This window comes from Anabrus simplex, chromosome 2, assembly GCF_040414725.1.
Source record: "Anabrus simplex isolate iqAnaSimp1 chromosome 2, ASM4041472v1, whole genome shotgun sequence".
Lineage (NCBI taxonomy): Eukaryota > Metazoa > Arthropoda > Insecta > Orthoptera > Tettigoniidae > Anabrus > Anabrus simplex.
The window spans coordinates 160,915,026-160,939,215 of NC_090266.1; the positions used below are offsets into that span (position 1 = coordinate 160,915,026).

Genomic DNA, 24,190 nt, shown 5'->3' on the forward strand with positions numbered 1-24,190 from the left:
GCAATTGGCAATTACAAGGGCAATTATTTTTAATATTTAAATAAATGAAAGGAAAGAATTAGGTAACAGACAACGGGCTTTGTATTTTTCATTATTCCTAGTTTTAGGTGGTTTAAATTGAATACAAATTTAATTCTTCTCCACAAAGCTGTGTGTGGGGGGGGGGGGGGGGTGAGACTGTCCCACTCGCCTCCACCCTCCCCAATCACCACCACTGTTGCCCAGTAGGAAGCAAGTTTTAGAATATCTTACTAGAGATTTGGAGGATAGGAAGGGAAGAATGCAGTTCGAAAGCAAGTATATCAATTATCTCAATCTATGGAGAATTAAAAAAAATAACTCAACACACTGTTCAGTCACCGTACGTTACGTAGCTTACAACTCGCCAAATCCGATGGATTGTAAACGAAACACTGCGTGATGTGTAAAACCGGCCTTTTGGGTATAACAAAAACTGTAAACACGGTACGAGCTCTAGAAACTGACTGAAAGTAAATTTCGTGAAAAAATGCGAAACGAGAAAAAAAGAAAGAAAGAAAGAAAGAAAGAAAATTCTTATTATTATTATTATTATTATTATTATTATTATTATTATTATTATTATTATTATTATTATTATTATTATCATACTGGTTTTACGTCTCACTAACTACGTTTACAGTTTTCGGGAACGCCGAGCTGCTGGAATTTTATCTAGCAGGAGATCTTTTACGTGCCCAGTATATTTTGCGACTCGAGAAGAAGCAGCGGAAGACGAATTACTTAGGGACACAGAAGGCAAACTCCTGTCTCCTTCTTGCTGTAGGAGCCGAAGATATCGATGTAAGGCCACTTAATAATAATAATAATAATAATAATAATAATAATAATAATAATAATAATAATAATAATAATAATAATTATAAAGGTTTTACGTCCCACTAATTTTGTTTTCGGAGATACCATGATGCCGGAATTTTGAGCCACAGGAGTTGTATATGTGCCGGTAAATTTACTGACATGAGGCTGGCGGATTTGAGCACCTTCAATTACCAGCGAAGTAAGAAGGGATCGAACCCATCAATTTGGGCTGAGAAAGCCAGCGCTCTACCATCTGAAACACTTAGGGCCTGTACTACGACAGCCAGATAAAAGTGCAGTATAAATTTATTTGGCAGTTTGAACATTTATCTGGAAGTTCGGTTGAAAAAGCGTACTACGACTTTCGTTTATGTGCAATCTGGGAAAATATTCTCGAGTATAGCTATGCCGAAGTTGGAGAGGCTGTTAACGTTCTTATCTGGGATTTCGCTCCTATCGGGGACGCTACTGTAAAGAATCAAGATGGCTACACATCAAGATGAATCTACATCTGCATGATGCTGTGCGAAATAAAGTTGTTACAATGTATATATTTATAACGTATGTCATGCTTCCTGTCCAGCAATCACAGAATTCTTAGATATTTCCCAAGTTAGCAAGTTGTTGCTACTGATTATATCAGTAGCATACAAGCAGTTAACAGCAAGCTTCATGGGTAGTCCTGGTCGTTAGGGCAACATGGTTCGTTGCTACGCGATTTTTTCGTGGGTCGAACACTTTTTTTACCTTGTAAATGATAGTCGGTAGGGTACTATAGTGCACATTTCCTAATCATTAAAATGCGTGTCAAAAGCGTAGGTTCTATTCGAAATCAATCCGCGACGCACATATGGAGTAAAGGTATACGACGTTTGTTCATGGCGATTCGTCCGTCGAATGAGGATGTTAAGGAGATTATATTTCTTTTACTTCATAACAACTTGCTACAAAAGTATTTACGCTAAAGTGAGATAAATGCTTTCCAGTTACTATTCTATTCTCACATTGTATTGAAAAGAAAGAAACTAACTACTTATTCAATGAGCAAACAATAAATTGAATTAATAATAAAATTAATGATCCTACGATGCATCAGTGGCATTAATTACGATTATAAACTTTACTTTCGCCGTAACGCTCATCCTCGTAATAGTACTAGACAAAAAAAAATACATAACTTGAATCTTAACTTTTGCGTCCAGGTTACATTTTCAGTGTTTTTATATTCTATAACACTTTCAGTTTCGTTATACAGTTAATTAATTTTAACATTTCTTCGTATGTGCATATTTCAGTCCTAATTCTGTTTTTGACCTGAACTTGCACATTATAGCTTATTTGCTAGTTGCTTTACGTCGCGCCGACACCGAGAGGTCTTATGGCGACGATGGAACAGGAAAGGCCTAGGAATGGGAAGGAAGCGGCCGTGGCCTTAAGGTACAGCCCCAGCATTTGCCTGGTGTGAAAATGGGGAAACCACGGAAAACCATCTTCAGGGCTCCCGACAGTGGGATTCGAACCTACTATCTCCCGAATACTGGATACTGGCCGCACTTAAGCGACTGCAGCTATCGAGCTCCGTGATTATAGCTTAATAAGAGGCTGATATTGGATTCTAGTAATACAATTTCAAAAGAAATAGAGCTAAACAAACGAAAACACCAGGGAACACGTATACCACCGTGCTAAATTTCACTATATTTTCAGTAACCTTATTACCAACCCAATACAAATGTTACTACATCTTCCGCATTACAATTCCGTCGTTAAAATCCGTTGGTAGTACGCAAGAAAATATTTTACTTCTAGTTTGCAAAACTGCAGCCTACGTATCTGCCTGTTTACCTGACAGTCGTAGTACAGGCCCTTAGGTGGATTTAATCATCATGCAACTAGGAGAAACGTGTCATTGTCCTCTGCGTTGGTTCGCTTCCAGTTCGAGTGAGAGAGAGAGAAAACACACACACGTCTCCACATGACCTTGGCTCTTCGCCAATGAACTTCTAGTTTGTGTTTGGGACGAGGCAAGACACCGTATAAATCAATTTTGACATTAAGGTTCAGTAACGTCTCCCTGGCCTTTGTTTATGTTTCATATTTTGATAATACACTATAGACTAACAATCTCCGATTCTGAAAGAAATTTCCAAAAATTTGAAAAAATATCGTACTTAAAAACAACAGCTCAAATTGTGTTTACGGAATCCCCAGGCTCCTTCGAGGTAGTTCCAGGATTTAGCATTTACATTTTACATTCATAAATAAATAATGTTACTGGCTTTATTGCCCAGCAACTACTTTTACAGTTTTCGGACGATAAATAAAGTAAGCTCGACTATGTGGTATGTTTCGAGCTGTCAGTGGTGAGTTGGCGTGGAATGGCATAAGTAGAAAAATAAGCTTGAGTGGAGCTTTTAAAAGTAGGGTAGATCATAATATTAAGATAAAGTTGGAAATCAAGAGGACAGATTGGCGAAAATATTCACTTATAGGACTAGGAGTAAGGGATTTGAATGAATTATCAAGGGAAATTTTCGATAAACTTCCAAGTTCACTGAAAATATTTAAGAAAAAGCTAGGTAAACGATTATAAATGAACGTAAATATGAGGTAAACAATCTATATGGAATCTGCCACCTGGCTGACAGCCCTAAATGTAGATCATGATTGACTGATTGATAAAATAAATAAATAAATAAATAAATAAATAAATAAATAAATAAATAAATAAATAAACTCCAGTCATAAAAGTAGCAGGAAGATTAAATTAGATTTCAAATAGAGAAATATAGTGGAAAAACAGGGATAAAATGGCTTCATAGAGTAATAAGATTAGCATGGAGTATTAGTAAGGTACCTTCTGATTGGACAATAGCAGTAACTGCACCTTTCTCTAAGCAAGGGAACAAGAAGGATTGCAACAACTATCGATATCTATACCAGGCAAGGTATTCACTGGCACCTTGGAAGGGAGCGTGCGATCAGTGGTTGAAAGTTAAACGAGAACCAGTGTTGGTTTCAGCACACAGAAGGGCTGTCAGGATCAGATTTTCAGGATGCGCCACGTAAATGAAAAATACTACAAGAGGAACAGACAGTTGTGTTTATGTTTCGTAGATCTAGAGAAGGCTCATGACAGAGTACCGAGGGAAAAGATGTTCGCTGCACTGGGGGACTATGGGATTAACAATAGATTATAATCTAACCTTAATCCCATCAAAATCAATCAAAAGCATTTAAGCTGGAAATTGTGCTGCAGCGATTATTGATGACTGATGAGTTGGTTCAAGGTACTTACAGGGGTTAGGTAAGGCTGTAATCTTTCACCTTTGTTGTTAGGTTTACATGGATCATTTGCTGAAAGGTATTGAGTGTCAGGGAACGATTCAGTTAGGTGAAAATATAGTTAGCAGTCTAGCCTATACTGACCACTTGGTTTTAATGGCAGATAGTGCCGAAAGCCTGCAGTCCAACATATTGGCACATGAAAATAGGTGCAATGAGTATGGAAAAAAAAAAGTGTTTCCAAGACTAAAGCTATGTCAGTAGGTAATAAATCCAAGCGAACTGAATGTCAGATAGGGTATACAAAGCTGGAGCAGGTAGAGGAATGAAAATTAATAAAAACCTACAACCTGTTATCCAGGCTTTGACCGGGTCAGGGATGTAATGATTGAACCATATATAGGCTATTATTACAATAGGGTCGCCACTCACAAAGGGAGTGTATGAATGACTGATAAATGCTAGGAAATGATCATAAAGACGACAGGGAAAACCAAAGTACCCGGAGAAAAACCTGTCCCGCCTCCGCTTTGTCCAGCACAAATCTCACATGGAGTAACCGGGATTTGAACCACGGTATCCAGCGGTGAGAGGCCGACGCGCTGCCGTCTGAGCCATGGCAGCTTTGGAACAGGTAGAAAATTTTCAAGTATTTAAAATGTGTGTTCTCCCAGGATGGTAGTGTAGTAAGTGAGATTTAATCAAAGTGCAGCAAAGCTAATGCAGTGAGCTCGCGGTTGCGATCAACAGTATTCCGTAAAAAGGAAGGCAGTTCCCAGACGAAACTATCTCTGCAATAGTCTGTTTTCAGACCAACTTTGCTTTACGGGAGTGAAATCTAGGTCGACTCAGGATATCTTATTAATAAGTTAGAAGTAACAGACCTGAAAGTAGTGAGAATGATTGCTTGTACAAATAGGCGAGAACAATGGCAGGAGGATACTCGGAATGAGGAGATAAAGGATAAATTAGGAATTAACTGGATGAAGTTGTGCGCATAAACCGGCTTCAGTCTTGGACATGTGAGGCGAATGGAGGATATGTTACCTAAGAGAATAACGGTTTCTGTTATGGTGGGTAACATAAGCTGAGGGAGACCAGGACGACGATGGTCAGACTCAGTTTCTAACGACTTAGAGGTAAGAGGTATACAATTAAAAGATGCCACAGAACTACACTGATTTAGCAAATGTCATGGGATAGTCACCTAATAGCGTGTGGGGCCTCTTCTGGTCCTGCGAACTGCAGTGAGACGCCGTAGAAGTGAGTCGACAAGTCCCTGGTAGTCCTCTGGACGCAGCTGACACCAAATCGTTTGCAGAGCGGACGCCAATGCTGGTCTGTTCGTGAGTGCAGGATCCATGGCACGGAGCCTGAGTTCCAGGACATCCCAGATATGCTCGATAGGGTTCATATCGGGGCTCCTGGGTGGCCATGGCAATAGTTGGACCTCCGCTGCATGTTCCTCGAACCATTCCCGGGCGACGTGGGAGCGTTATCATCTTGAAACATCGCAGAACCGTCTGGGCGCTGGAAGGCCAAAAATGGGTGGAGATGGTCTCCGAGCAGCTCAACATACCGCGTACCATTCAAAGTCTCTTCCAGAACAACTAGGGGCCCCATTCCATACCAGGAAAATGCACCCCAGACCATAACAGACACCAGCGCCCTGGACCACACCTTCGAGGCAGGCGGGATCCAACGCTTCATGTGGTCTGCGCCATACACGGTGCCTCCCATCGGCATGGTGTAGTTGAAATCGTGATTCGTCCGACCATATCACGTTACGCAATTGTTCCAGTGTCCATCCCTGGTGATTGGCGATAAATGCGCGTCGTTGTGCTCGATGTCGTTGGGTTAAGGCCGGGCGCACATTGGGACGCAGGCGAAGCAGCTAAAGCAGCGCAGCGCAGAGCAGATTTTTGTAATCCACACAAGTCATTACGCCACCGCAAATTGACAGACAGGGCAGGTCAGAGCAGAGCAGATCAGTTCTGCACCTACTTCCGCCTACCACGCGCAGTCTTCGAAACACAGTTTCCTGCGCACGTGTCGCGTAGTTAGTTGAGTAGTTGAGGCAAGGAGAAAAAAAGTATCGAAGCCGTGCGGTCGTACCCTATTTTATACGATGTGAATCATGCGGACTATGTGAATAATAAAATAAAACTAGATATTTGGAGCGAAATTGCCAAGGACGTGAATGTTAACAATATTAAGTACTATCAAAACAATTTATTTTTAGGAAAAGGACATTTATGTGTAGAAAACGAATAATCGTAATAAAATAAAACAATGTCATCTTCGTAAATACGAAAATTAAAAAGAAATTAAACAATGTGAAGAATATGCCAGTACACCAGGCAATAATTCGGCTTCCCCAGGTATATTTTTGATGTTGCATATAAGACTGAAAAAAGGGGAACACTGTCAGTTACCTGGAATTAATTGTCATCGTTGTAAGTCAGTAGTTCGCTCTTGAAACTTTATCCGCTTGCCACGGCACACTTCCTACCGTGTTGAAATAATTGGTAAACTTCTGTCTCACTGTAAAAGCACTGGATGCACTCCTCTTGTTGTGTGCCAATGGAAGCAACTGGTTCTCAGGCATTTTGACAAAGTCCTCATCTACATTATTTTCAGGCAAAGTGTTGTGAAAATGCACAGCCTGTATCCAGTCATTCGACCGGGTCAGGTGGTGGTGATGGTGATTATTGTTTTAAGAGGAAGTACAACTAGGCAACCATCCTCTATAGGCCTATAACACTAATCAGAGGGAAAATGGAAGGGGTCCGACACTTCGAAAAATGAAGATATCGGCCAAAGGAAGACAAGGGCCACGAGGGCGTGAAAATGAAAGACTCCCTAGCCCTCACAAACCTAATAGCGTCGGGGTCGGAAAAGAACAAGAGTTGACCAAGAGAGGTCGGATAGGATAGATGAAAGTGAGGAGTCTGGCACAAGTAAGTGGAAGCAATGCCAGGACTCAGCTAAGAGCCCCGTGGTCGCCAACCCAAAGTTCAGAGCTCCTGAGGCAGGGGATACCGTGGGTGTTATTCTAGCGGGTCAGGAATGGAGTGAATGAAGCCTCCATCTAGCGGCGAGGATAGGAATTGTGCCGAAGTCTGTCGCACTCCTGGGGCAATGATTAATAAATGACAGATGAAATGAAATGATATTGGAGTGTGTTGCTGGAATGATATACGACAGGGAAAACCGGAGTACCCGGAGAAATACCTGTCCGCCTCCGCTTTGTCCAGCACAAATCTCACATGGAGTGATCGGGATTTGAACTGCGGAACCCAGCGGTGAGAGGCTCTCGCAAAGTGTTGTATCTCAGAAAATTATGCAACACACAAGCCGCCTTTCAACACTGTCAACTTTGATCTCGATCGGTTTTCGGAAAACACAGAACATGGACGCCAGTATGCCAAAGGAACATTCAACAGTTCGCCTTGCTCGTGACAGCCTGTAATTGAAAATCTTATTTTCATAGTTTCCCGTTACACTTCGTTTGGGATACGGCCTCATTAAATTTTCCGACAATGGAAAGGCCTCATCAGTAACAAAAACGTACGGCAATGGTTCAAAATTATTCACAAATGCTGGAAGCGGGATTTTCAAACACGACCAAGCGACTGCACGCTTGTCGTGTGGTCATTTGATGCGTAATTCAGACTCAGAAATGGTTTGCTCGCTTGTCTCAGATGTCGCCGGTCACGGTCATCGAGGGTGGCTGGACGGCCGGTCGTTCGTCTGTTGTGGATGGTGACACCCGCATTCAACCATTCACGATACACCCTGGACACGGTTGATCGTGTGAAGCCGAATTCCCGCACCACTTCCGAAATCGCACTTCCCATCCGTCGGGCACCGGGCACCGACCACCATACCCCGTTCGAACGGTGTCAGCTCACGACGACGTTCCATGTTACACCTGTCACATGCACAGCCACTGCTCACAAGGACTCTTATACAACTGCCGCTGGCACAGGGGGCGTGTGGTGCGCAGACAACACACCTGCGCATCAGTGCTCCGCTATCCCATGACATTTGCTCAGTCAGTGTATTTCTGATACATTTAATAATATTATTTCATCCTCAATGTGCACAATTTTCTTTCCTATTTTCCCAGCTGGAGATTAATTTGAATGATGTTTAGCCTTTCCCTCTATCCGTAGTACGAAATTTCCTCAGCAACTTCGTAAGTATGGTATCATACTATTTTGCTAAAGGAATGGAACTGACACACCGCAGTTAGTGTTAATTAACTAGGCCTTCCCTTCCGTTAATGAGCATTTGTTTTGCCTTTAAAATTATCCTTATAAACCTAACTGAAAGAAATAAAATGGTCAAAACTACTGTTTCCTATGTCTTTTGGAGCAATGTAATGTTGATTCTGGTGGGAGAAACCGCCATAAAGCATGCGGTCAGTGGCAGTTTTCCATTAACTGCGTCTTACAATGATGGCCATTATTTTGTCAATTACTACTGCACAGATTAAGAAAGAATCACTGATCTGTATACATGGATGGCTGGTAGCTTGGGTGGCAGTAAGCCGAATAGAAGATGACTGGCGTAGTAAGATGGCAGCGAGCGCACGGTGTAGTAGACCACGAGGAGCGCGCTTGCTTTGTTTATGCTTAGGTCAGTGACGCCAGGTCTCCTGACTGTAGTTCTACGGGTGTTCTGTGCTGTTTTATTGCAATACCCCACGCATTTACAAAGGAATTAAGATGAAATACACCAATGAAAAATAACTGGTTTAGATATTTCACTCGCTGAATTGAAACCACATGTTACTTCTGCATGTTAGTAAAATATAAACAAACAAGGGAGCCATGCTTGTACTACTACGATTAACACAAATACGAATTCCTAAATGTAAATAATACAAATACATAATATATTTAAACTATCAAAGTATACATGTGTGGCAGATATAAATGGAATACTATTTTGGAAGAGGTACAACATTCTCTCCGTCAGTTCAAATTACAATATTTCCTAACATAACGTAATTTTATTGATTACGTAGTGAACAAGTGACTGTCAGCAAAAACGCCGCGAAATACTTGAATATCCAGCGAAAACATAGCAAACTATCATTATACCGTTACAGGAGAAGTAGGTGTGGTTCTGGGCTTTTAAATGTCTTGCGGGCTCATATTAAATGGCTTCTACAAGCTTTAAACAAGCCAGAATTACTAAAATTAAAACATTTTCTGAAAGAGGAAGAATATGGCTATTTTTGTGTGAATAAAAAGAAAAACAGAATTTTTGGCTCAAAATACGAAAACTTCAGTCATACCTCCCCTTAAGAATGCATACTTTCGTGGCATATATGTATAAAATTTACAGCAATGTTTCCAGAAACTGTTTTTTCACTCGTATTGTATTACCGATCGCTAACTGCATGTATTTAACACCTAAGTTAATGTTTGTCGGCCGTTATTATACACTCATTTTTATTGCTGTCCCGGAGATTTACTGACCTCGGAATGACGTGTCGGTGTTCCCAATGTCCTTATGCTTTGAGTGAACATGCCCCTATATTTTTAATTATTCCAATGCGCCATTACTTGCGATTTAAAATTGATTGTATTATCATTGCTTCCCCATAAGAAGAGCTCTAGGGTGGGTACGCCAACATGGCGAACCGCGCGCTCAACTTGGCGTACTTTCTCCTGCAGCGGAGAGCTGCCATCAGCGATCCATGTATAGAGATCAGTGGAAAGAATCCATGCATGTTAAACCGATGGTCATAAACATATGGATTAAGCACGGAAGACAAAATATTCGTGAATATACAGCCAGAAAGGTCACCGAGGGGAAACTAAGCAGATGGAGCGATGCTCACTGAGGGAAACTGAAAACCGGTCAAACGTCGAAGTACCAAAAAAGGAGAAATAAATAATTGTGAACACTAAAAATAATGTCGTGCGGCCTCTGAAGAGGCCTGGTGCAGGTATTTCAAGTTGACACCTATAGACAACCTGCGCGTCTTCGAGGATGGGGCCCTATATATGATTTCTAATGATTAAGACCACACACACAGCCCCAACCTCTCAGACACTGGAATTAACCCTGCTTGGAATCGAACCCGGAACCCCTTGGACCAATGACAAGTATGCGAACCATTTGAAGCTTGTTGTTTAAAGGGGCCTTACATCTAAGTCATCGGCCCCTAATGGTACGAAATGAGAAGAAATGTAATGACAATTTAAAAGTCCAGAACTCTTCCACTGACCAGAATTCAAAACGTGATGATGAAAAATGAATGGATGGATATGAATTTAAAATAATCAGCGGATCCAACTCGTAATATTGAAAGTTAAACATAATTCCAAAATTAATCCATTGACGAGAATTTTAGAAAACAGGAGAGACGATGAACAATGATAATGAACATAAAACAATCGGTGGATTCGACTCGGAATGCCCCACCTTCCCAGAAACTATCTTAAAGCAATAGTATAAATATACTGACCAAGGGGGTACTTCCAAAGCACAATCCTGAATAGATGATGCTTGTTGTCTAAAGGGGTCCAAAATCCAGGTCAACGGCTCCTCACAATGCTACTTATCACTAGAAAAGTAAGAACCATGGTATTTCTCATGCAACTGTACTAAGTTAATCACGAGTAACGTACTCTTACGGTGTTCCACACATTGTGGTACTGGTAACAGGTAAAGTAATTCGCACAGGCAACGCAGACCCACGGTGTCTGCTCATATAGTAGTACTAATCACAGGCAACGTCCAGACTTGTGGTGTTTCTCACATACGGTACTTATCACAGGCAACGTAAGCCCATGGGAGTATCACATCTCCCCTGCTACGCCAGCGTAATAGGTTCGTGGTGCTAACCATTTAGCCAAGGAGCCGGACAACAAACTGATGAACGATAGGCTACTACAGTCATGGTTACATTTATTTTAAGACAGTAGTTCAATCTCCCAGTCGGTAGTATACGGCCAGATTCATCCCCTCCATGAACATTCTTTCGACTGGATTTGCCACGCGGTAGGTTGTAAAGTTCCTTCCCACCCCTCTTTCCGCTTCCCAACCAACGTATTTATTTATTTACTTATTTATTCGTCTTCTTTCACGTGGCGAAGTTAGATGGTCTTTATTCAAGTATTTACCACCTCCCATGTTGCTTAACATTAAAGTTGGCAATAAATGTAGGGTCTGCATACTACCAAGGAACTGGTTGACATTTCAAACAAGCATTTGGTTGCATTCATCTTTGATTGTTCTACGTTAAGTACTCTTATGTACATTATCTTATAAGGAGCCGGGCTGAGTGGCTCAGACGGTTGAGGTGCTGGCCTCCTGACCCCAACTTGGCAGGTTCGATCCTGGCTCAGTCCGGTGGTATTTGAAGGTGCTCAAATACGTCAGCCTCGTGTCGGTAGATTTACTGGCACGTAAAAGAACTCATGCGGGACTACATTCCGGCACCTCGCCGTCTCCGAAAAACGTAAAAGCAGTTAGTGGGACGTAAAACAAATAACTATTATTATTATTATTATTATTATTATTATTATTTTGTGGGGAAAAGAAGTCGGAAAGAAACAAACAAGAAGCTAATAACAGTTATTTGTAACCTGAGTAAATCAAGAATCATCAATAAATCTTCGCAGAAAATTAGATATACAGGTTATCTTAAACGTCAGAATGTAATGAATTACCAAGGCCTTGTAAAATAATGTTTGAAGGGTGCACCCACGTAATAGGTGCAGATATTTTTTGCTGGTTGCTTTACGTCGCACCGACACAGATAGGTCTTATGACGACGATGGGGCAGGGAATGGCTAGGAGTTGGAAGGAAGCGGCCGTGGCCTTAATTAAGGTACAGCCCCAGCACTTGCCTGGTGTGAAAGTGGGAAATCACGGTAAACCATTTTCAGGGCTGCCGACAGTGGGGTTCGAACCTACTGTCTCCCGAATACTGGATACTGGCCGCACTTAAGCGACTGCAGCTATCGAGCTCGGTGGTGCAGATTTTTGGTGATCGAGCAGCTGAGTTCATATTTTTGATAGTACGTAGAGTGTAGCTGTAATTTCTTGCGTCCAGAATTGACAAATGTGCACTAGTACGAAATGATAGCGATATCAACACTTTTATGGTGTGTGAGTAGAACCTCCAATTAAGACCACTGGTCAGGATGGCGTACGACAATTGTCATGGTCTGGGACCGAAAAAGTCAATTTAGATTTCAAAAGGTAAATTCTGACAAGAGTGTTATACTGTCTTAAGCGTTACGTTCGTTAAGCATGCGATTACTCCAGGAAGTTGAAAATCAACATAACTGTATGCATCGTGACAAGAAAGGAATACTGGTAAGGGTGACCAGTCAGTGCATGGAATTCTCACAAATACGGGTAGTTTGAACAATGAGACCAAAATGACCCGAGGCAGGAAGTTACTCACTGTGTGATACCTACTACTGTCAATAAAACACAGTGAATTAAATGGAGCCCTCGACCACCTTGCGTTTCAAAGGCCCCACCCGAAGGCAGGTTGTGTTGGCGGAACAGCTTCCCACAAGAGTCGCCCACCACTTAATCCAACTTCAAGGTAAATACACTATATACTATCTGCTTCTGGTACGACAAGCAATACAAGAGTGATATTTTTATTTTATTTTGTGGATAAGGAAACGGGGGTCTTGCAAGATCCACAACCCTGGAATGGGAAGGAAGCAGCCGTGGACTTAATTAAGGTACAGCCCCAGCCCCAGCATTTGCCTGGTGTGAAAATGGGAAACTACGGAAAACCATCTTCAGGGCTGCCGACAGTGGGGTTCGAACCCACTATCTCCCGAATGCGAGCTAAGAGCTCCGCGCTCCTAACCGCATGGCTAACTCGCCCGGTCCAGAAGAAGTAACTTGGCGTATGCTGTACTTGAAATGACGGGCAATATCCCTGAAAAACATTGCTGTGACTTTCGGTAAGACTGTCTTCTATGTCGAATACCTTTGCAACTATTCAAAAGGCATTGCATTGTATATGTATGGCAAATATTGTAAATATATTATGGATAACGAGACAATATTTCGGGATATCTCCGATTAATTAAAACTACACACCAGCCTCCTTCCTACTGGTTACCAAAAATAATTTTTTTAAATCTTACATAACGCCCGTCCCCTGATTCCTAAAATAATCACAGAAAAACACCACTCACTCGCTTATTATTCCACCACAATGAATTAACTCGGCATTAAGTTTTGAAGCAGGAGACTGTTCTGCTTCGGAAGCAGGAAGGCATTTTTCAACAAAAACAAAAATGTGTAACAAACCTTCTTACAAAATTCTTACTAAAAGGATCTTAAAGTGATTAATGTGCAAACCAAGAATAAACCAACCTACTTATGTAGCTTATAGCAAAGATTCTATGCACGTAGCTGAAAACTGGGAAAATAGGTTCACGAAGATAAAAATATTGTCTTTCGTAGCGCAAGTATTTTATGAATTCTTGTGGCGATCTGTGAAATATACTCTTTTGTTTATTTACGTAAAAATTACAGCATTTCCAGTCTCCCTCGCACACTGTGAAGTCCAGTTTAAATTGGTTCTGCAGCACCACACAGACCTCGCACTGCGCAGTGCCCAATGTGCGAAAGGTCGCACTTCCCTAGTGCAAGCGAAGGCAAATGAAATGAGGATACGATGTAAAGAAAGAAGCCCCCCCCCCCCCACTACATTTCACGAGCAGCCATAAGGCAGCTAGACAGCTCGCTTCACTGCAAGGCTGGTATGTGGTTGCATTTGAATTAACAAGTTGATGAGCACCAAAAATAACTGAAGTGCCACTTTGAATTATAGAATAAACTGTCAGGTCAGCAAAATGAAATACCTAATGTGTAGAAGCATTTAGCAGAAGGGGTTCAAAATGGAGACAATCGGTACATGTATCCATCATCATCATCATCATCATCATCATCATCATCATCATCTCTATTTGTTAAAGGTCGCGCTCATTCAGCATTTCGGCGTGGTATCGGTAGAAATGTAAGAAAATTATCTTGAGGGTAAAATCAGCTCGTTAAATGCACATTTAAAATTGGAATATACGATGAAGGATATATCTTGATTTTACTAACGGACCGAGGATTTACGTGCAGGAGTATGAACTAAGAATAACGACAGTAAATTGCCTTTTGATTACGATTTGTCATATAGACAAGGCCACTTCCTGGGTGTTTTGGAAACAATAATACGTTTTTGACCGGGACGATTTGGATTCGATTACTGTTACGGTATTGCCTTGTCCTGTTAGAAACAATGGAAATCTGCCTGCCGCTATCATAGGATAAAGAATGGTCTGGAATGGTCATCGTTGTGCACGTCAAGTTGCCCTTAGGAGACCTGCCCGGTGATCTTAAATGGCTATATCATGAGAAGCGAGCAGAAAGCTACTGTATCTATGACTGCCTTGCAAAGTTCAGGGCATGGTGCTGACTTAACAGAGCTCATGATCAGTTTGCTCTTGCCTTTCTAATTTAACTAAATATATTGTAGTGTAGGCTTTTTGAGAAATAAGACAAGTAATGATGTTGAGTTCTTCTCGGGGGAGAGTACACCCTACTTTAATCTGAGTTCACATTTTCATAAATTTAAAGCAGATTAAGTTCGTACATGAGATGATAATTAGTAATGTATTTTTCTGGTGTTGATGATATCGAAGACAAACTTCGAAGTTTATGCGGCTGTAATATTATTATGATAAACCAATAATCATATACGTTACTTCGAAATCTAACTCCAGAGACGCATCAATCTACTTCAAAAATCAAACACTAGCTGACTGGAATTTAGAACTGCCACGTGTGGTGGGAAGATAGCGGAGTTCTCCAGGTTATAATCACGCCCCCGCCCCGCATACCCACACATACAATTTAAAATACGGTGAACGAACGTTTCAAGAAACACAGCCGTGTACAGTTATTGAGGTCGGACACGTCACATATTCATCCAACACTACCAAATACACTTCATTCTCCTAAGTTTCTCCGATTCGCTAACGATATCAAGAATTCACAAAAGTGTATTCAAATTCAAGCAAATCAGGTCGGTCAGGTACAACTGAACTAAATAGTATATTCGAGCAATTGCCCTCAAACGGTATCGTGTCCAAGCACTTTCGGTCACCATACTACCCATTCGTGTTGGAACCGCCCGATTCTACCAAACGAATTGCGTAATAACGATGATGATTATAACAACATTGATTTTACGTCCAATTACCTTCCCTTATGGTTTTAGGAGACGTCGAGGTACCGGAATTTCGTCCCGCACGAATTATTTTACGTACCGCTAAACCTACTGCCACGAGGCTGCCGTATTTGAGCATCTTCAAATACCATCAAACTGAGCTGAGATCTAACTCGTCAACTTTGACACAAACGTCCATGGTTTCTACCGTCTTCACTTCCGAGAACCTGAAATAAAGCTGAGTCCGTCTGGGCGGCATTTCGAACACAATCCGAAGCTATCGGAGCGGTATCGACTCGAGAAGTGACTGCGTTAATTCTGTAACCGACTTGAAATTTTTAAAATAAACGCCGAATATCCTGTTGTCCACATTTTAAATAATAATAATAATAATAATAATAATAATAATAATAATAATAATAATAATAATAATAATGGTCTGAAAAAAGGAATAAAGCACACAATGAGAAGATGAAAGAAGTGTGGCGCCTTAGGAAACCACACATCTAGTAGACCCTTTACGTGGTCCATTAGTGGCTGTACGAATAAATGAATAATAATAATAATAATAATAATAATAATAATAATAATAATAATAATAATAATAATAATAATGTTTTCGTTTTGTCAGTCCAAGTCTAGAGTGCTTTCCAGTAACTTTTAACTGGGCACATGCATAATAATTAACAAATCACAGCTTAAATGTCATTTTATAGTTTGCGATTCTCGCATATAAAGGAATAAAATTATCCTTATTGCTGTAGGTAGCAGTTTTTATTCCAGGAAAATAATGGCCGTGGCTATCAGTCGTGCTGTACTATGTGAATATTGCCACAAAACTAGTGTAAGTGTTCTATCTTTAACTAGTTGGGGTTTGAGTGAAGTGCTCTGGAATTGATGACTTATAATTCTGTACATGGAAAAAAAAAATCGCAACTAGTCTATCCCCCAGGACGGCTGCCACTCACCGTTGCCAGTAACTGAACCATCATCTAACTACCTCTTAAAACTTATTTCTTAGTACAGTGCGTATCTTTGTGTGTACAGCTGTGGAGGCATGTCACAAATCTTCAGGGTTTCCTCTTTTACCACGGGCAGGAATCTTATATAACAAATGTAGCCTATTACTTATATGAACAGTACAAAACAGATTGCTGCATTATTTGCAAAATGTGTCAGTTATTAGGGGAAGTAGAAGATACAACATTCTCTCGATTTGCTACTGGTCCAATTCAATTTATCCAGGAGCTTCCTTGAGTGTGTGCGTCTCGGCAGCGGACCCCAGGCAATAACGGTGCCGAGAACTTGACACACGAACGAGACCATCGCACAAAACACATTTAATCTTTAGGATACGTAGTGCTTCACAGAACGCAGCGATTTTTTCCCTCTGATTCGAAAAGGATCCGATATTAACCGCGCGAAGAAGAGAATCAGAGAAGACCGGAAGAGTGCACGAGTTGAGGAAAAAATTGTGGAAAGTATATGAGCTCCTAGTAACGGGTTTCCTTTAACATTCGCGAATAATACGCGACAAAGGTCCTAATATTAATCCTACGGAAATATTAATAAATGAGTAAATGAATGGTCATCTTACTAACAAATAAAGCAACAGAACAAAAGCAACGCCGACAAGTACTTTAGTACTGATTTAAGGGAAATAAGAATTATGAAGACATAGAGATCTCTGCTGATTTAGTAGAAGACCTGCAATAACCTGGTACAGAAAGGCAATTCCACAGCTGCGAGAAGAAGCAACTGGGTGAAATCTGAGTATCTGAAGTTGAAATTTGGACGCAAGAACCTTGTTAACAGCAGCATAAATCAACGGGACTTGGATTGGGGCACAATGATGGATGAGGACTGGTGAAGTAAAATAGAGAGTAAACTTATTTTACTCCGACAGTTATATCCGGATCTGGGTTAAGTGATTGTAAAGATGAATAATGGATACACAGCATTAAATCTATAGCTTCAGACGGTACATTATGAACGAGAAATCCTAAACACTTCATACGGCTTTATTCCTCAAACTCCAAGAAAGCTAGAATTCTAGGTGAATTAAGGTTATTCAATCCCAGCGTATTCTATGATAAACTCATTCGGTACATTCACCAGCTACTTCCCTGTCATCCCAGCACATACACTAGTTACTAGTTCGCCATTCCCATACATTCACCAATAAATTAGACCATCGCCCCAAGCAGATTTACCAATTACTACATCATCATCTGAACAGTATTCATCAGTTACTAGGACGTAATCAGTAGTATATTTAGCAATTATTATTACATCCTTCCCAAATATATTCATCTACTGTACATATCTAGGCTGTCCGGGAAAACGAGTCAGAAGATTACTTATACTCTTCCCCACTAACATGTTTACTGATACTGTTAAGACCAAATGAAATACTGTACATATAGTATAGTTTTGACTTATATTACCTAAACGAAAGACCCAAGTCCCTACCAGGATTCACACGTATCTTATTTTGAACATTTTCTGACATACACTACTTTTCCCTGGCAGCCTAAAGAAAGATATTCCCAAATACACTGCCAGAACACATTATAACACCCTAAGCAGTTATGCCCTATTGAGCGTTGGTACAGTAGTTGCACTGTGGTTGCACGCTGGAGGATTGTAGCTAAACTGACGAATGTTTGAAGGACATCGGCCAACAGACGGCGTAGTACAATTTTATTTCTTTGCGTCGTCTGCACTCATGCACCAGACAGTATCGTGTGCACCAGAAAGGTTGAATGTTATTTACGTCTGTAGCAGTCAAGTTAAAGCCGTGCTTCGAAGACTGTTACGTGCCCCTGTTATGCAATTACAGGAGCTTGAGTGGGGTCGCATCGTGTGACTTCGCGAGGCGAGATAGGACATATTGGCGGACTGGCGATGACATCAACGGTGGCGAGCTGAACAGATCCGTACACTAGGTCCGGAACGACCGCTTACTACAGACCTACGCATTTATAGGGCATCCCTGGCAGACTGTAAAACATGTGCAAACTGGCAGACTGTAAAACATCCGCAGAAGAGTTAATTACGCGTCTACCACCAGGGGTGACCACACATACCATTTGGAACAGTCTGCTTGCAGCAGGACTACGAACACATGTGCCTTTGGCCTCTCTTTGCCTTGTCACAACACACAAATAGTTACCGTGCTGGCCTCTGGTCACAGGGGACCCGGGTTCGATTCCCGGCAGGGTCGAAACTTTTAACCATCATTGGTTAATTTCTCTGGCTTGGGGACTGGGTGTATGTGTCATCGTCATCATCATTACATCCTCATCACGACGCGCAGGTCGCCTTCGGTGTCAAATCGAAAGACCTGCACCTGGCGAGCCGAACATGTCTTCGGACACTCCCGGCACTAAGAGCCATACGCCATTTCATTTTTTTTTAATTTTTTTTTTTTTTTTTTACCGTCCTGCACATGTCCCGTAGTGTCGGGCAAGGATCACCTGGAGATGTTTAGCGATGAGAGCAGGTTCTGCCTTCATGCAAATGATGGCGGTTTACCTGTGCAACGTCGAACTGGTATCTTCCAGAGTGTTATTATATGAAGCCGTTTTATCTCTTCCTTCCCCCTGTATTTCCCCATTTCAGGTGTAATTTCTTCTATTCCTGTAGCTTCATGACAATGGGTTTATTACCATCCTTTCCACTTCCTCAAGCGTAATTTCACGAACAACGTTGTCCTCCTCCCCAACTGTTCATTTGTTCGCGGCGTCAAAAGCAAGATTTCCTTTTGAGAAGATTTTCAAAATATTTCCTCCACCTGTCCAGTGATTCCCTGGGATCTACTGTGAGTTCATCTGATTTACCCAAAGCACTATTCATTTCCTTTTCTCTCCCTTTCTAATATTATTTACAACTGTCCAGAAAGATTTCCCTGCCGCTTGAGCTAGCCCTTCCAGGTTATTACCGAAATCCACTTCTTGTATCAGTTATCTGTTTCGCTCTGTTTCTTGCATCTACAATCAATTCCCTGTTAGCATCAGTCCTTGTTTGGAGCCATTTCTGATACGCCTTCCTTTTACGTTTACAAGCTGCCCTCAATACATCATTCCACCACGATGTTCGCTTTTTCCCATCTTTGAACACAGTTGTTCCTACGGAATCCCTTGCTATTTCCATTACAGCATCCTAAACCTGCTTACTGCCCACTGTTTGGAGCTTATCACTAATATCAATGTACTTCTGTCTAATTTCCTCGTCCTGGAGATTTTCTACCCATATTCGTCTGCAAACAGATTTCATTCTCTCTATGCTAGGCCTGGAGATACTTAGTTTACTACAGATCAGATAGTGGTCCGTATCCTCGAAAAACCTCTGGAATACCCACACATTCCTAACAGAGTTTCTGAATTTAAAGTTGGTTATGATAGGGTCTATTATGGATCTGTTGCCCCTAGCCTTATGCTTCAAGAATGTATTCGTAACTGCTAATCCCATACTAGCACAGAAGTTCAGTAAACGCTTCTCATTATTAACAGCTTCCATATCTTCCCCACATTTACCCTTCACCTTGGCGTATCCCTCACTTCTATCTCCGACTCTCGCAATGCAGTCTCCCATTGGAACTACCCTATCCTTGCTGTTGACTCTGTCTACGTTGTCACTCAGTGCTTCATAAAACTTGTGAACTTCATCCTCGTCTGCATCCTTACATGATGAGTAGACAGAGACAATTCTCGTCATAATTCCTCCAACTGCTAGTTCTACCAACATGATTCGCTCATCTACTAGCCTAACAGAAACTATGTTGCGTCTTTGCGTGCCATAGTACTCCTGATAATCAGTCATATCCCATAATCTGCCCTTTCCTTTTTATCACCTGTTCAGAACACACGCAGAATACTTTGCCCTTCCCTTTTTAACACCTGTTCAGAACACTTTATAATCTCTTCCTCGTTATCACCCCTTACCAGAATACCATTTACTACTAACATATCCAGTCGCATCCTCTTCACTGGCTCGGCCAGTTCTACTTTCTTTCTTCCACAAGCTTCATTAATATTTATAGTTCCCCATAGAATGCCATGTCCTCGCCTGTCAAATGGAAGTGGGACTCCGTTATTCCAATAAGTCTGAGGCTAGTTTAAAACGTCCTGAGCATGCTCCTTGAAAGTTCTCTGAAGCAGGATGCTATACTATTTACATTTATAAAGATCGTGAGAGTCTCTACTCTAACGGGTCTGGGACCACCGATGAATTGTATAATCCTAGCCGCCTGAGAACAACAAGGGCCATGACCATGACTAGGAATATGTCCGAGATGCCCGCTCCTATCCCATAGCAACTGGTATGCCGACTCTCAGGACGACTTACTAGGCCACTCAGCCGTTACCTATGGTTCACGAACTAGGACGTGAGTACAGTAACCCACACCGCGACCATGATAAGAATGTAAACGAACTGTTTTACATCGGCATTTACATGTCATTTATGTCAGAACCATTACACAAGGTGGAATTTATTTTAGAACAAACTTTATTCTGTTCTTCTTGGAGTCAGTATGAACATTTCGAAATAGCTGGTCTTTAGTGGTCATTCTCATTATTGTAAATTTATGGAATGAAAAATTGTTACGAACGAGTACCCGGGCAAGGCGGGTACCTGCTTCTTCACCAGGGTATTATCAAAACGCACCAGGCAATGCAGTACCTGAGTATCAGGATATTAGTCCTGATTGAAAATGAACCTTAATAGTTAAACGGAGGAAAGAGTAAGAATTTTAATAGTCACTTCGTTGAAGCTATGAATGTATGCTACTAGACAGAATTGGAACGACAGAGTTGAGTGGTTCTATACCGGGCCACGATTACTGCCTGTGACTCATCGAAGGGTTTGTTAATGTTATTTGCTTTACGTCCCACTAACTTCTTTTACGGTTTTCGGAGACGCCGAGTGTTGCGTGTGTCCTCCGCACCTAAAGCTCCGCGCCTACAAGCTCCGCAGCCCGCCGCATCACCGATGTTTCCAGAGACTACGAGGTGACTGCACTGCGCCTGGCATGCTCGTCTGTGACGTCAGCCAGCGCTATATAAGAAGCAACGTTCCTAGGCTCTCCAGGACTACCCCAGTGTCCAACGACCAGACCACACCGCAAGTCAGACACGGAGGCATCCTCTTTAAAATGTGTTTGAACAGGTGGACTGATTTCTGGCCGTGAGGTCTCACCTCTGGACATTGCCTCACTTTCCCTGATACCCGTAGCCACGTCGAGTCCCGAGTCAAGCATTCTGCTACTCCTTCAAGTCCTCACCAGTGCCCCGACGTCAATCTTAGCATTCTGCTAATTCAGAATATTAATGCAAGTTCCTTGCAAATCTAAGCCCAATACTAGCTTCCTGTTAATACGAACTCTCGCTACGAGTTACCTTTGTTATTACTCAGCAGATAGGTTTTTTTTGCTAGGGGCTTGACGTCGCACCGACAGAGATAGGTCTTATGCAGCAGATAGTTTTTGACTATCCAAGGACATTCTCATTGGAACAGATTACCTCTTCAAGATAGGATTGAATGTGTCTATAGGACTCTCGCTTTGTATAAATGTATATACGCCACAGACCTTCAGTCTGCCTTTTTAATATCAGCATTAACTGCGTGCCATTAATCAAGGTTCAAGAAAAGTTGCGTTACATTTTATGTATATACTGTATACCAAGTTCCTTGTATACAACACCGAGGCGCCTGAATTTTGTCCCGCAGGAGTTCTTTTACGTGCCAGTAAATCTACCGACACGAGGCTGACGTATTTGAGCACCTTCAAATACCACCGGACTGAGCCAGGATCGAACCTGCCAAGTTGGGGTCAGAAGGCCAGCGCCTCAACCGTCTGAGCCACTCAGTCCGGCGCGAAGGGTTTGAGATAAAATATACACTGTAACAGGATTTCATGCAACGAGCCCATAATAACATTTATTAAGATGCGAGCATGTTTTGTGAAACGAACGTAAGCGAGTTTCGTTAATTTTCACACGAGCGCCTTGCTAAAGCATTGCAGGCAAGATGCATACGACTAATTCTTTCCGACTTAAATTAAATGTCTAAGTTTTGAGATTTTACAATATATATTACCTTGTTACTTTAATGGATTCTAGCAGTATACAGTGTGATTCAGCAGCCCCTTCCAATATAGTTTGCTGCAGCCCAACTAACGTCACATGGTTATAGGGGCGCAATTCCCCTGCAAAGGTACTGCATGCTACTAATGTTCAGTGAGCACATTTTGCACACGATTCTGGACCCAAGCGAAATGTTAAATCATCCGTTCGCTAAACATTACACCTTGAAATCATGTAGCTACGTCCTTTTACCATGTAACTATGTTAATGTGTCGTGCCTCGTGACCGGGTGTAACGAAGAGGGGAATCAATGCATAAAACGAGGTAACAGTGCAGTCATTAATTTCCTAAACAGCGATCCGGGTGGCATATGTACTCTGCTCTCGTTGTACTACCAGCATGTTTCCAGCAGTGTAGCATAGCGGATGTGGTTAGGCGTTCGCCTAGGCATCGACGGAATGTGCCAGCGGCGGTTCGAATCCTGCATCGTTCAGATATTTTTGCATCGGTATGATATTTGAATACGTAAAAACAGGCACATGTTTGCCACATTCAAACAGTAGAATGACGCTGTTATTCATCTTGTGCCCTGCGCATACTCCGCTGGTTAGGGCCTGAACGTACTGTAATTTTTGCTGTCATCCGGCATGTTTTCCACAGAGGAATACGTCGACATGCTCCTCATTTATAGGTAAGCAAGACAAAACGCCTGCAAGACACTACATCTGTACCAGGAACGGTATCCCGACAGGCGACACCCGGCTGCTACGACTTTCCACCGTGTTGAAAGACGCCTAAGGACAACAGGCGTGATTGCTAACCAGCCACCAGTCCGCAATAGGCCCATTACATCGTGTGAAACAGAAGAGGCCGTTGTGGAGGCAGCTCGTATTAATCCACACATTAGTACAAGGGCGATTGCATGACAGGTGAACATCAGCCAGCCGTCTGTCCGGCGAATACTGCATGAACATAAACTTCCTCCTTACCATCTTGAGCTACACCAAGCACTCCATGGGCACAATTTCGAAGCTCCAAAGGAGCTGTCAGTGGCTATTAGGCAGGCCGGACAATGATGCAGCATTCGTATCGCATACCTTGTTCTCGGACGAATCGCGCTTCCACAAAAATGGGAACGTCAATCGCCACAACATGCACTATTGGAGTCCGGACAATCCTCACTGGGTGCGACAGGCGACCCATCAAGTACAAGGGGAGTGAATGTTTGGTGTGAAACCTTGGGAGGATCGCCTGATTGGACATTATTTCTTTGAGAGCCATTGGACGGGCCATGCTACATGCACTTTCTGCGTCAGGAACTCCCACTGCTGCTGGAGGATGTGCCCTTGGACGATCGCTTGACGATTTGGTTGCAACAGGATGGAGCTCCACCACATTCGACTTTCCCCGTTCGTAACCATCTGAACAAGGAACTGCCAGGGAAATTAATAGGACGAGGAGACCCTGTTCTTCGCCCGCCAGATCACCGGCTTTAATGCTGTTAGACTTCTTCTTGTGGGGACATTTGAAGAACGTCGTTTACAGCCAAGCGCCAGAAAACCCGACCAGCTCCGGCAGCTCATCACGGACGCCTGCCGAGCAATTACACCTGGAATGCTTCGCAAGATGATCTATTGGACACTACATGAACTGCGCATAGAATGTTTTATACGTCTTCGTGAACTTATGCGGCAATAAATTGTTAGTAACATTCAACGCTTCTGTCGCAATTTCCGCTTGCCAATTTGGATTG

At 42.1% G+C, this 24,190-nt stretch overlaps 1 protein-coding gene across 2 annotated transcripts in view; it reads right to left on the minus strand.

Annotated features, from left to right (window-relative positions):
- LOC136863962 (dual specificity protein phosphatase CDC14C) overlaps positions 1-24,190 on the minus strand; it is a 451,301-nt gene that overhangs the window by 327,993 nt on the left and 99,118 nt on the right. The gene's annotated exons all lie outside the window — the stretch shown is intronic.